The following is a 14,916-nucleotide window of genomic DNA, read 5'->3' as shown; positions in this document are numbered from 1 at the left end:
TCATGAACATTGTGGTCCAACCAAGATTGCTTTCTTGTTGGTCCTTATATTATTCACGAGTCCTTGTCTCACCTCCAGTCTGTTCCCTATGTTTCGGTGTGCTCTCTCCTTACTGCTGACTCTTACAATCGAGGCTTAGCTAAAGCCTCATGTTCTGGTGAGACCTTTCCTAAGCCTTCTAGCTTTTAGTGTGTTCGTCCTACAAAATAAAGGAAAGACTGTATTTGTCTGGGATACATTTTACATATCTTACATATGTATATGATGTTTCTTTGATAGAATGTAAACTTCTCAAGGGCAGTGCTTATTTCATTTCTGCCTATACATTTTCATCACTTGGGCTAGTACCTGACTCATAGTAGGTACTTATTGCTTGTTGATTGACTTACAGCTATTATTTGAGCTTTCTCCTATGCATCTCTATAGCATTTCTAATACATACCACTCAGGATATATTACTTCTTTGACACAAAGGAAAGGTGTCAGAGCAGAGAAGAAAGAGCGTTTGATATGGAGTTAGACAATTGGTTTTTTGAATCTCAGCTCTGCTGCTTATTACCTTTGTGACCTAAGGCAAGTCACTTGACCTTTATGAGTTTCATTTTCCTCATCTGTAAGATGAAAGGTTTGAGGAGATGATTTCTAAGTTCTTTTTTAGCTATAAATTCTATAATCAAGCTATTGTCCTATATCATTCCTCCTCTTTTCAATAAAACTCCTTGAAAAAAGCATTTATAACTGTTGCCTTCAGTTCTCTCTTCTCACTCAATCTTCTTTCCTCCACTCTGGCTTCCAAGCTTATCATTCAATTGAAGTTGCTCTCCCCAAAGTTATGTGTTGTTATAATTGCAAGATTTGATGGTCTTAACTTAGACTGCACCCTTCTCAACCCATTTGCTGCATTTTACATTTCTTTTTTTTTTTCTTTTTTTTTTTTTTACCCTTGTACTTCGGTGTATTGTTTCATAGGTGGAAGATTGGCAAGGGTGGGCAATGGGGGTCAAGTGACTTGCCCAGGGTCACACAGCTGGGAAGTGGCTGAGGCCGGGTTTGAACCCAGGACCTCCTGTCTCTAGGCCTGGCTCTCACTCCACTGAGCTACCCAGCTGCCCCTGCATTTTACATTTCTAATCTAGCTTTCCCCTTAAATACACTCTCCTTTCTTGTTTTGTTTTGTTTTTTAATTTTTAATTTTTATTTTTGGTGATGCTACTTTCTCTTGGTTCTTTTCTTACCTAGTTGACTATTAACATTGTTCTCCTAAATTTGGTTGTTCACCAAGGATCTGTCCTACAATCTCTTCCTCTATACTTTCTCCTTCTATCTTCTCTTTCTTGGTAACCTTGTCAGCTCCCAAAGATTTAAACCTAATCTCTATGCAGATGACTCACAGATCTATTTATCTAGCCAAAGTCTGTACCCTGCCCTTTAGTCCTACATCAATAATGGCCTTTCAGATACTTCAAGATCAACATGTTCTGAAAGGAACTCCTTATCTTTCCCCCAAGCCCCTCCCTTCTTTAAAAATTCTTGATTTCTTTCAAAGGTCTCACCATCCTTCCAGCTTCTCATTTTTCTGTTACCCTAAAAAAATTAGGTTGTCAAATATTGCCATTTCTGTAACAGTATTTCTAAAATAGAATTTAACTGTCCCTAAAACCATACCTTCAAATTATCCTTGATAGCATCACCATCTTCCCATTTACCCAGATTTGCAACTTCAGAGTCCCCTTAATTCTTTAGTCTAATTCACTGTACATAGCCATTTTGTTGCCAAGAGTTGTGGTTTCTACCTTGCTATCTTTCATACATTCATACATTTGTTGTTGTTTGGTCTTTCAGTTGTGTCCAACTCTTCGTGACTCCATCTGGGGTTTTATTAGTTTTAAATGTATATTTATTAATAGATTTTATTCACACATGTCCCAGCCTCTTCCCCACATCCTCCCTGCATCACAAAAGGTATCATCCAAGACATTTGGGGTTCTCTTGACACAGATTCTGGACTGGTTTGCCATTTTCTTTTCCAGATCATTTTACAAGTGAGGAAACTGAAGCCAACAGGGTTAAGTGACTTGCCCAGGGTCATCACATAACTAATAAGTGGCTGAGGCCATGTTTGAACTCATGAAGATGAGTCTTCCTGACTCCAAGCCCAGCACTCTATTCACTGAGCCACCTAGCTCATATATATACACACACACATATTCATACACACCCATACATATATGTACATACATGCAGGTATATATGTATATATCTACACACACATACACATACACAGAGTACCCCTTTAGATCCACCACACTTCTGTAGGTTCTTGTCACCTTTTGCCTGGACTGTTGCAATTGTTGCAGTAGTCTGATTGGTCCCCCTACCTTAACTTCACCCCATTTCAGTCCATTCTCCACTTTGCCGCTAAAGTGATATTCCTAAATTGTAGGTCTGAGTCCTCCTTGACCTACAGTTGCTCCATAGTAGCTCCAGGATCAAACAGAAAATCTAATTGTCTTTTAAAGCCATCCCCAACCTGGTCCCTTCCTACTTTCTAGTTTCCTTACTCTCCTACATGTACTTTATGAGCCAGTGACACCACTCATAATATTTTATTTCCCATTTTATTTTTTCCTGGGTTATATACATATTATCATGAAAAACACATTTCCATATTAATCATTTTGTAAGTGAATAATTTTATAAAACAAAAATCTTAAATTATATACCCTAAAAAGCAAGTGATCAATCATATGTTTTCATCTGCATTTCTACTCCAACAGTTCTTTCTCTGGAGGTGAATAGCAATTCTTTTTTTTATAAATTCCTCAATTTTTTCCTGGATCATTGTATTGCTGTTGGTAGCAAAGTTTATCACATTTGATCATTCCATAATATTTCAGTTACTTTGCATAATGTTTTCCTGGTTCTACACATTTTACTCTGTATCAGTTCACCTAGGTCTTTCTAGTTCTTTCTGAAATCATCCCATTCATCATTTCTTATAGCACAGTAGTACTCCATCACCATCATATACCACAATTTGTTCAGCCATTCCCCAAATGAGGGACTATGTCCCATTTTAGTTCCTTTGCTCTGGCCATTCCCTATGCCAGGAATGCATTCCCTTTTCACTTCTACCTTATAGAATCGCTTTCTTCCTTTAAGACACAGCTCAGTACCATCTTTTGGGTGGAGCCTTTCCTGATTCCCCACTACTACCTTTGCACTACTACCAGTGCCTTTCCTCCCAAACTCCATTGTATTTAACAACTTCTTTATCTATACTTTACTCTTTATATTTATTCTGTCATAATAGAGAAACTATTACGTACCTACTATTTTCCAGTCCTAGAGTTACAAAGACAAAAATGAAATAATCACTGCCTTTAAGGAGCTTAAAAAGTTTGAATGGGAGATACATGTACACATATATATGCACATATATATTTGAATATATGCATGTATATGCATACTGTATGGGAAATAAATACATGTAGTTTTAGGAGGGAGGAATTACCGGTTTAGGAGACAAGAAAAGGCTTTATATGGAAGGTAGGATTTGAGCTGAGCCTCAAAGGAAATCAGGGTTCCCAAGAGGCAGGGATAAGTATAGGTAGTAGCCCATCCAAAGGCCCAAGAGATGGAAGATGGAGGATCATTTGTTCCAGAGATGGAAGATGGAGGATCATTTGTTCCAAAGAGTGAATAGTCTAGTATTGTTGGTCCAAAAAGCATTGAAAGAGAATTAATGTCTAAGAGGAACAGAAATGTAATTTGAAGAATATTACATTCCAAAGAGAGGAGTTCGTATTTGATTTTTTGAGTCAATGACGTTCCACTGGCATTTATTGAATGGATGAGAGAGGGAGACATGATCAGACCTGAATTTAGGAAAATTACTTGGGTGGTTTTGTGGAAGACAGATTAGAGCTTGGGGAGATTTGAAGCCAGGAAATCAAAAAAGGATGTGATTGCAGTAACTTAGGCAAGATGACAGATTAGGTCAAGAATTTGAACATAGCAATATTCTAGGGGCTGTTGGATCAGATGTGAGAATTAAAGTTGTACTTGATATTAACCTGAAAATATGATCACTAAATAGCAAAACCCAGACATTTACATTATCCAATAATATATCATTTCTTCTTATACATAAATCTTGTTTTATCATTCCTTTGCTCAGAAATCATTGGTGGCAATCATATTATCTTTTGAATAATCAAACATCAGACAGCTTTGACTGGAATTCAAGGTCTTCTACAAACCAAACCCTTTTTAACTTTCTAGTCTTCTTATACATTAAAACCCTATTTTTTTCAGAATTATCTAACTTTAAACATTTTACACATGAAAATCATCTATTCTATAGAACTTTATACTGTGTGCTCTCTCCACTTCATACATTTGTTCATATTTCTCCTCATATAGTAATGCTCTCTGTGCTCATTCTTTTTTCAGATAGAAAAAATAAAATGCAATAATTATGAATGGACACTATACCAGAAGTGACATCAGTAATATAATAAAATAGAAATACAAATTTTTGTCAACTATTCAGAGTTCATTTATCTAGGTAAGAGTCACTTTCTCCATGAAGCTTTTCCTAATCACCTCCCCAAATAACTTTTTTTCATTTTGTAAATGTTATTTTTCACTTCTTGTTTCCTGTTAGAATGTAAGCCCACTGAGGACAGGAACTATTTCACTTTTGTTTTTGTATCCTCAGTTCTTAGTAGAGTATCTGGTACATAGTAAGAGTTTAACAAATATCTGTGCTTGACTGATTATCTCTACTTGTTTCCTCTCCCTTTTCCATATACATTTTGGATTTTTTAAAAATTGCTTATTAGTACTTCTAAAATGAGGGAAAACAAGTACTCAAATTATTCAATTTATCTGTTTTTTTTTTTTATAAGATGAGTGAAGAAGTAATTTGAAAGTAATGGTTTAAACAAGGATTAGGGATTACTTGTGGATTAGCACAGATTACAGACTTCACACTTTACTGTTAAAGCTCTCTAGATAAATGTTTCAAACTAAATATTCATAGCATAAAAAAAGTGTGACAGTGGTGTCTCCTTCAATCCTATGAATATTTATCAGGTGCTTACTATGTACAAGAAGCATGGCCAGCTTGCTGGTGAGTTTCTTTGATGAATAAAATGCAGTCCCTGGCCTCAAGGAACTTTCAAGCCCATAAAAGAAGAGGTGATAGGCATATAAAATATGTGTATTACTAAAAAGAACAGGAGAAATATGCAGGGGTTGGATAACCAGAGTGATATGAGAATTCAGCAAAGAGATTGGAGAAGGGTTAAAGAGCAGCTGGCATTTGAGTTAAAACCTGAAGAAAGAGTAGGATTTGAAAAGAAGATGCAAGGGGAGAGAATTCCAGTCATTGAAAAGCTTTTGTTATTAAATTATGATTATGTATCATTAACCATCTTAGTTGTGGAGGGCACAGATTAAAAATAGTAAAGGCAGTCTCTGCTTTCAGGAAGCTTTTATTCAACTGGAAGTAAATAATATGCTTACAAATAAATGAATACAGAAGACATAAGAATAAATATGAAATGATCAGGGGAGCCCTGATAGCTGGGACAGTTATGAAAGACCTTTTGAAGTAGATAGAACTTGAGCTGAACTTTGAACAGTTTTAGGAGTTCCCAGAGGCTAAGGTGAGGCAGAGAGGAGGCAGAGAACTTTTAAGATTCATTAGACCTATTCTTAACTCCACTAATAGTGTATTAGTATGCTTAATTTTTCTTAACTCCATTGTTGCCTTTGCCGATCATTTTTGGGTGGAAGAAAAAACTTCAGTTGTTTTATTTTGTGCTTTTCTTATTATTACTGATTTGGAGCAATTTTTCAAATGGTTATAATTTATCATACTTCTGACAATCATTTTGGGTCTCAGACACTTGTACTAATTTCTTAAATATCACTGACACTAATCTCTTTCAGATATTTGTTGCTAATGTTGTCCTCAAGATGAATAATTTCCCTTATCCTAGCTGCATTGATTTTGTTTTTGCAAATATTTTAAAATTTTATGTATTTAAAAATGCAATATTTTTTCTTTTATGACTATTTATATCCTTTGGTTAGGAATCATACCCTTAGCCATGGTTTTGAAAGGTACCTCCTTTCATGCTCTAGTTTTTAAATGATACAGATTTTTACATAGAACATTCATTTTTTACTATTGTAGTAGGTAGTATAAGTTGTTGGCCTAACCCTAAGTTCTGCTAGTTTACTTTATAGTATCCCTCCCATCATTTTATGCTTTGGGATTTATTGAGCATTGGGCCATTGAATTCAGTTTTTTCTGAGTCTTATTTATGTAATCTGTCCTACTAGTCTAATTTTCCATTTTTTTGAGTTACTGTTTATTTTATAAATAGAAATACAACAGAATAATATAATATATATGATTTGTTATATATATGGAGTAAATTATAATAAATATGGTTATCCAAGAGAAACAAATTCTTACATTACCTATGTCTAAAAATCTGTCTCATTCTTTTTTTCTCCTTCCTCCCAACCCTACCCCCATCCCAAGAAGGCAGATAATATGTCAGAGTTTATACATATATTATTACAGTCTATATATTTTCCTGTTCGTCCTGTTGTGAAACAAGACACATGTTGCTTACACAAGAGAGAAATTCATATAGGCAACAAATTGAAGAATGGTACCTTTCAATTTGTTTTAGGATTCCTTTGTTCCTTCCATGGTGATGAATATCCATTTTTGTCATGAGTCTCTTGGCATTGTCCTAGATCCTTGCATTGTTGAAAATAGTTAAATCATTCACATCTTGACTTTAAGCATTATTGTTGTTACTGTGTACAACATTCTCCTGGTTCTGTTTACTTCACTTTGTACCACTTCATAAAAGACCAAGTTTTTTTGTGTTCACTTTATTTGTCATTTCTGATGACACAATAGTATTCTGTTACGATAATATACCACAAGTTCAGCCATTCCCCAACTGATGGACATCCTTTCAGTTTCCAGTTCTTTGCCAGGAAAAAAAGTGCTGCTATAAATATTTTAGAATATATAGTTTCTTTTCCTTCTTTCTTGATCATCTTAAGAAGTAAACCTAATCGTGGTATTACTGAGTCAATAGTAATTGGCAAAACAAAAGGCAAAGCAGTTTTAGAACTTGTGTACAATTCCAGAATGCTCTCCAAAATGGTTAGGTCAGTTCACAGTTCCACTAACAATGTATTAGTGCCTGTATTTTTCTATATCCCCTCCAACATTTGTCATTTTACCCTTCTATCATTTTAGCCAGTCTGATAGGTATGAGATGATATCTCATAGTTAGCTATTTTGATTCTTATTTCTCTAATCAGTAAATTATTTAGGGTACTTCATGTGATCATATATAGCTTTTTAAAACAAGTACCAAATGGATTTAATAATTACTATTTGTAATATAATTTGAGGTATTGAAGCTTAATTTCTTTTTTTTTTCACTTTTCTCTTGAGAATCTTTTGTTTCTCCATATAATTTTGTTATTACTTTGTGTATTTCTATAAAGTAGCCTCTTGGTAGTTTGACTGGTGTAGCATGAAACTTGTAATTTAATTTAGGTAATAATGCCATTTTTTATTATAATGATTGAACTCAAGCACGATTTCATGAATTGTGACTATCACTGCAGTTACTTGCTTTTGTTTAAATCCAACAAGAAGAGATTTTGTATTTGTATTGATATAGTTTGAATATGTTTTGGTAGGTTGATTTCCAGATATCTTGTGCATTTTGTTATTTTGAGTGGGATTGTTCTTTTTATCCTTAGATGATTTTTGTTTTTGCTATATTAAAATTGTCATGATATTATTGGATTGATTTTTTTATCCTACTGCTTAATTAAGTTGTTAATTATTTCACTTAGTTTTTTTCATTGATTCTCTGGGGTTTTCTAAGTAAATCCTCATGCCATTTGCAAATAGAGATATTTTTGTTTCCCATTTGCATATAGTTAAACCTTTGATTTCTTCATCTTGCTATTGCTTTTACAGACATTTGAAGGACTATATCAAGTAATGATGGGGAGATAAGGCTATTTTTGTGAAAACTTCAGTCTTTCTCCAATACAAATGTTGTCAGTGTTTGGCTCTAGAAATATATTTTTTTTATCATACTAAATAAAATTTTAACTTTTGTTAGTATGTTATGGTGGTCATTATTTTTCTAAATAGGTTTTATTAAATAACCTAATATATAAAATCCCTTCCAAGTCTCAGAAATATTATGATTCTAAGAAAAATTACATTTATCAATCCATATTGGTTTTGTTTTACTAGTGAATGTCAGATATTTTTATTTTATCTGAAAATTACTTTCGACACAGCCTACAGAATTCTGGTAAGTTGTTTCACTCTTTGTGTCTATGACTTGTTCTTTGATCTACTCATGAATCAGGATGCTATTACTTATTGTCTCTTAGTTTTGTATTGTTTTGCTTGTTTTTTCCTATAATTGCATTTTTTGGTATGTTATTATATGAAAAGGTGTTTTAATATATCTATTTCCCCCAATTTTTTTGACTTTCCTTGTGCCCAAGACCAGGTCCATTTTTGCAAAGGTATCAGATGGTATTAAGAAAATGCACAATTATTAATGTTCCTTTTCAAAGATTTCATGAATTTTTCATCTTTGAATTTTCCAACATGATTTTGTGGCCTTTGCACAGGTGCTTTTGATTTGACTTCTATTCTTAATCCCTTCCGCATCTGTGGATAGCTTTCAGGAGATCTAGAATATAGATGGGAAAAATTGGATTTTTTTTGTGTGTGTAATCCAATACATTCTTATTTTATGCATTTAAAAACATTATTCTGAAAAGTGGTTCATAGGCTTTACCAACTTGCAAATGAGGTCCAGGAAACCAAAAAAAAGGTTAAGAAGTTCTGTTCTAGAAAGAGCAATTTCATTAGTGATGGACATTGAATTCAAATTGTAGAGCAATGAGAGAGTTCTGATTGTCTTTCTCTCAGCATTATATTTAAGTACAGTAGCAGAGCTGGTAGCACCTAGTCAATAGCACAAGTTGATAGAATATCAGAGATGCTAGTGTGAGAAGGGAATTGGTTTTTGATTTAATCAATTAGGGACTTGGACTTCACCTCCTTTTATTTTAATTAAATCAATCAATGACACCTTGAGAGATAGGAAATTGATCCCACAGGCATTGCCCCCTTGGGTGGTGCCAGGTAAATTGAGGAACTGTGATTGGTTCCTTGGAGATTATGTGGGAGAGCTAGTGGGTGAAGAACCCTGCTTATAAGGTGAGACCCAGCAGGAAGTTGTGGAGTCTGAGGTAGACTGAAAGAGTCTAACAGGAGACTGAGATTCAGTGACAGACTCTGGTGTTGGTGATACTATTAAAAACAAACTCTAGGATGTTAGGCTAGGTAATTCTTTACTTCCTTTCTGCATTTTCCTCCTTTTATTTTCTCTTTATTTTTATTATATTAAAATTGGTAAAGCCACTGACAGCCTTGTGATTTTGCTTTTAATTCTTAATAAATTGAGACCACCTCTATTAAATATTATACCAGGCACTATGCTAAAGAGGCAAAGGACAATCCCTGAATTCAAGAAGACCACATTTTAATGGGAGAGACAACAAGCAAAAAATTGATTATGTATAATAATATGTAACACGTTATTAACAAATATGTATAACCAAGATTTCATTTTTTTTTTTTTTAATTTTTAAACCCTTAACTTCTGTGTATTGACTTATAGGTGGAATAGTGGTAAGGGTAGGCAATGGGGGTCAAGTGACTTGCCCAGGGTCACACAGCTGGGAAGTGTCTGAGGCCGGATTTGAACCTAGGACCTCCCGTCTCTAGGCCTGGCTCTCAATCCACTGAGCTACCCAGCTGCCCCCCAAGATTTCATTTTAATCATGAAAAAACAGGCTAGAGTAGCGTGGGCTGCTCAAGTGATTTGATCAAGGTCCTAGGAAAAAGGTTCCAGAGGTAGAACATGGGTTTTCTGAGACTAGAGTCAGTCCTCTTTCCATAATACCAAATTGCTTATTAAATTGGCCACTATAATGGAGACTTTTATTATGCAGATGCTCATTTTATATACCAGCAAAGTTGTACTTAAGATTCTGTAAGTTAGGCTTTAGGAGTATGTTAACCAAGAACTACCAGGCTGTTTTTTGAAGAGACAGAAGTAGTGACTAAATTGCTAGTATTCACTAGATTATGGAGAGAGCAAGGAAGTTCTAGAAAAACATTTACTTCTGCTTCATTGTCTGTGCTAAAGAATTTGACTGTGTGGATTAAAGCAAAATGTGGCAAGTCCACAAGGAGATGGGAGTACCAAATCATCTTACTTGTCTCCTGAGGAATTTATATGTAGGTCAAGAAATAATATTTAGAACTGAGCATTGGACAATTGATTGGTTTAAGACTGGGAAAAGAGTATAATAAGGTTAGCTATGTCACCTTATTTTTTTAATTTACATGCAGAATACATCATGCAAAATGTCATGCTGGATGAATCAAAAGACATAATTAAGGTTGCCAGTTGATATATTAACAATCTCCAATATGCAGATCATACCATTCTGATGGTTCTTGATGAGGGTGAAAGGAGAGAGAGCAAAAGCTGGCTTGAAGCTTGTCAACTGAAAGAAGAAATCCATGATCATGGTAAATGATACCATCACTGCTTGGCAAATTGAGGGAGAAGAAATGGAAGCAGTGTCAGATTTCATATTCTTGGGCTCAAAGATTATTGCAGACAAAGACTGCAACCATGAAATGAAAGACATTTGCTCCTTGGGAGGAAAGCCATGGCAAATCTGGAGAGCATACTAAAAAGCAGAGACATCACCTTGCTGATGAAGGTCTGTACAATAAAAATTATGGCTTTTCCAGGAATGATGTACAACTGTGAGATCTGGACTATAAGGAAATCCGAGTGCTTCAGAATTGATGCTTTCAAATTGTAGTGCTGGAGAAAACTTTTGAGAGTCTCTTGGACAACAAGGAGATCAAATCAGTCAATACTTAAAAAAATTAATTCAGACTATTTTTTTGAAAGGACAAATACTGAATCTGAAGTTTAACTACTTTGGCCTCATAATAAGAAGATAAGACTCACTGGAAAAGATCCTGATGTTAGGAAAGATTAAAGGCAAAAGGAAAAGGTGATGGTGAAGGAGGAGATAGTGTCACGGAAGAAACAAACATGAGAGATAGAGGAGAACAGAAGGGTATGGCCAAACATGAGAGATAGAGGAGAACAGAAGGGTATGGCATACTGTGGTCCATGGGGCATGAAGTGTGGACATGAAAGAATAACAGCAATAACATGGAGACTTTGGGTAAATTCATTTGTTTGCAAAAAAGCAATTCAGATCCAGTTAAGTTTGTGGAGTATGGGCAAAGATGCGACTTCATTATTCAGAATCTCTGGGAGATTTTCCTTGCTTAGATGGGTCTCTGCCGACCAGTCTGGCATGCTAACCTATGTGAAAGCAACCAGTGGAGTAGTGTACTGCATCTCCATGTCTGGATGTATGCTGTGGTTATGCTTGGTACTTTAGGAAGTTCATTGAATTGAAAGGAAATTTAAAAGTAGATTATGATCATCTTATCATTTTATAGGTGAAGAAATTGTGGCCCTGAGAGATTAAGTAATTGCCTAACTTAACAGAGCCAGAATTCAAACCTAGTTTTGACTCCATATTTCATAATCTTGCCACAGCCCTGTGTTGCCTCTAATCTTCATATCTGCATTGTATAATCAAATCGGATTAAATTTTAAAATAGCAAAAAATCTCTAACAAAAACTGGAAACAAAATTTGGGAGATGGTTAAATTGAGGCATATATTGGAATGTTATGAGTCAATTCAGAGTGATGAATTTGAGGTATATAATGAAATGTGGAAAAGTTCATTAAATGAATCAAAGCAAAGACAGCAAAACCAATTGAAGAACATAGACATTGATTATTGCTACTTACAAAGAAAATGTATCTGCAAATTCAGGAGTAAATATCGAAACAAGAAGAATGTAAGGGGATGCAAAGGGAGTAACTGATGTCAGATTCATATATGTTCTCTTTTTTTAATGAAAATTTTAAAATAGTAAATTAATTTGTCATTTTAAAAATTAAATTTGTCATAATTTTATTTCTAAGTTCTATACTGATGAGTTATTATCCATAAATAGATGTTAGGTTTTTTTAATATGTTAATCTGGCCTGAGGATAAAAGAATTGACTAAAAACACTTGAGTCATTCTAAAAGCATGATAACTATCCTAACAGTCACAGTGTTTGTAGGTAGTATGGCACTGATGACAGGTTACACCTTCCAAAGAGGGGTGGATATGGACAGACAGGATACTTGAGAAGGGAAGGTGTTCTTCACCCCTCTAGTGAAGGTCAGTCTATGATGATGTCTTTTCTGAAAAAGCTAATGAGCTGCATCTCTGAGATGGCAATTGTCTGAGACTGTCCAGTCAACCTTGGGAGCTCCAGATGTAACACTCCAGGTGTTTGAAAGTTTCAGTTGTAATACTTTCAGGATAAGATGTGTGTGGCATAAAAAGAAAAGAGGGAAGTGGGACATTAGTTCTAGGGAGCAGCCAGGCTTAAGGGAAGATTTTATTTTTAACTATCAAGGAAAATTCAGCATGTTTGTAGACAAATAGGGAGAAACCAGTGCAGAGAAAGATAGTGACGATATTAAGAGGAAAACCAGATGATTAATTAATCCAGGACCTAGAAGAGATAGGAGGGATTGGGATCAAGGGGTCAGCTATATGTGTGCCATTTGGTAAATATAAAGGGTATTTCTTTATGTAACTTCATAATAAAGGAGGAGATGGGCAAGGATATAAATAAGATTTGAATTGTGGAAAGTACTCATCATCATCATTGTTTTCACCACTGCATTTGTAGATTATAGATTTATGGCTCAGACCCTTTTACACATAGATCACATTTGATAGTCACAACAACCCTGTGAAGTAGGTTCCTTAATTTTGTAAATTTTACAGACGAGAAAACCGAGGCTGAGAAAGGCTAGGAGTTAAATTACCTCAGTCTTAGTAAAATAGAAGACATAGACCTCCCCTGAGAATGTGACAGGACTTAGACTACAGACTTTGGAGAACTGAGGAGCTCTTTCTTGTTACCATCAGAGAATGAACTTGGAATTGCCAGAACTGGAAAAAGCTAAAGATAATCTATGGTCTCTTCATTCCTAAATCTGAAGAGATAGCTTCAAGGAAGAGTTGGAAATTGAAGATATTTTTTAATAGAATAATTTGCTTTTTTTATATATATAGATTTTCAACAATAGAGAAGAAACTTTCAACCATGTCTCTAATAGTGAGGATGTATTTACCTCAAGTCACCAATCTATACTCATTCTTTCGCCTAGTTACCCTCGTGTTCTAGGGCATACATACACTGGAAAGATAGCCAGTTGGAGTTATTACTGTAATGTGTAACCTTGTAAAACTAGCTGGCTCACATAGGATTTGAACCCGTGGCAAAGAGGGGCAATTTTTTCCCATTTCATAATTTTTCTATGAAATCATAGGAAGCTTGTCAAAGTGCCCAGAAGCCACAGTTGTAGGCACCCAGAGTAAGACATATATCTGTTGATTTAAGTATCTGGCAGCAAATTGGAAATGGAACTGTGGCCGCACATTCTGAGGTCTCTTAACTTCATAGAACATCCAGTATTTCTAAAAGGTCTGTAGTGACTGTTGTTGTTTTATATTATTTAAATGAGCAAGTGTCCTAGTTTCATGAGGAAGAGAATTTTTCATCAAATTTATTGCACATCTGTTTAAAGAATATGTGACAACAGTATGCATAAATCTCCAATCAAAATATTACAGAATGAGCCAATTTCATGATATTAAAAATGTATGGCAAGGCACAATGTGCTGAAAATGTGAAGTTGCCATGTGCCTTTTCTGCTCCACTTGTATTGGACTATTTAGCCTCAAATTAAATTTTGTGCAAAAATATACTGGAAGAAAAAGGAGTTAAACTTGGCTCTAAACAATTAAGCTGATGGTTGTAAAAGTCTGTCTGTATAATGTGCCGACACTGCAAATATATTTTTATAGCGACGGGATTTTTTTGGGGGTAGTATCTTATACAGATTTTGAAACATTTAAATTATATATGCCATAACATGTAATAATGCTTTATGAGTATTGGATAATATCCTAATATGAGAAAATTCAAAAGCTCTTTCTTTATACTTAGAAATCTTAGAATGCTTTATAAACATGTCTCCCTGCTTTTGGGTTCAATTGAGTAAATTGATCTCGTGGGAAACATCCTCTTAGCATTTCCAATTGATCAGGCTATTATCTAATGAAAAGAAAAGAAAGAACACTGGACTGTGAATTAGGAGGAACCTGTATTCAGTGAACCTTTCCTTTTAATTCTTACTAGCCATGTTATTATGAACTACTCACTTAACCTTTCTGGGCCTCAGTTTTCTATCCTGTAAAATGGGACTAAGAATACCTATTGTAGCTACTTCTCAGAGTTGCTACCTGACAAATGAGGTAATATATGAAAAACACTTTGCATAATCTAAAGTATCACATAAGTGTCAGTTTTCCTTTACTTTCTTGGGAAAGCCATTGTCATTTTTTCTCATTGAAGGTGACATTCACTATATCACCACAGAATATTGACTGAACATTTGAGTGTGATACTGTATGAGTACCATACAAAGTGAACATTTATGGAACTTGGCATTTTCTCTAACACAAGAACTACTGACCTAGCTTTATTTCTCTTTTCTCCTTTGTTCCTTCATTTCTTCATTCCTTTGTTCCTTCCTTCCTTCATTCCTTCATTTCTTCATTCCTTTGTTCCTTCCTTCCTTCCTTC

The sequence above is a fragment of the Gracilinanus agilis genome, chromosome 4 (assembly GCF_016433145.1).
Source record: "Gracilinanus agilis isolate LMUSP501 chromosome 4, AgileGrace, whole genome shotgun sequence".
NCBI lineage: Eukaryota > Metazoa > Chordata > Mammalia > Didelphimorphia > Didelphidae > Gracilinanus > Gracilinanus agilis.
This window is presented reverse-complemented; position numbering follows the sequence as displayed.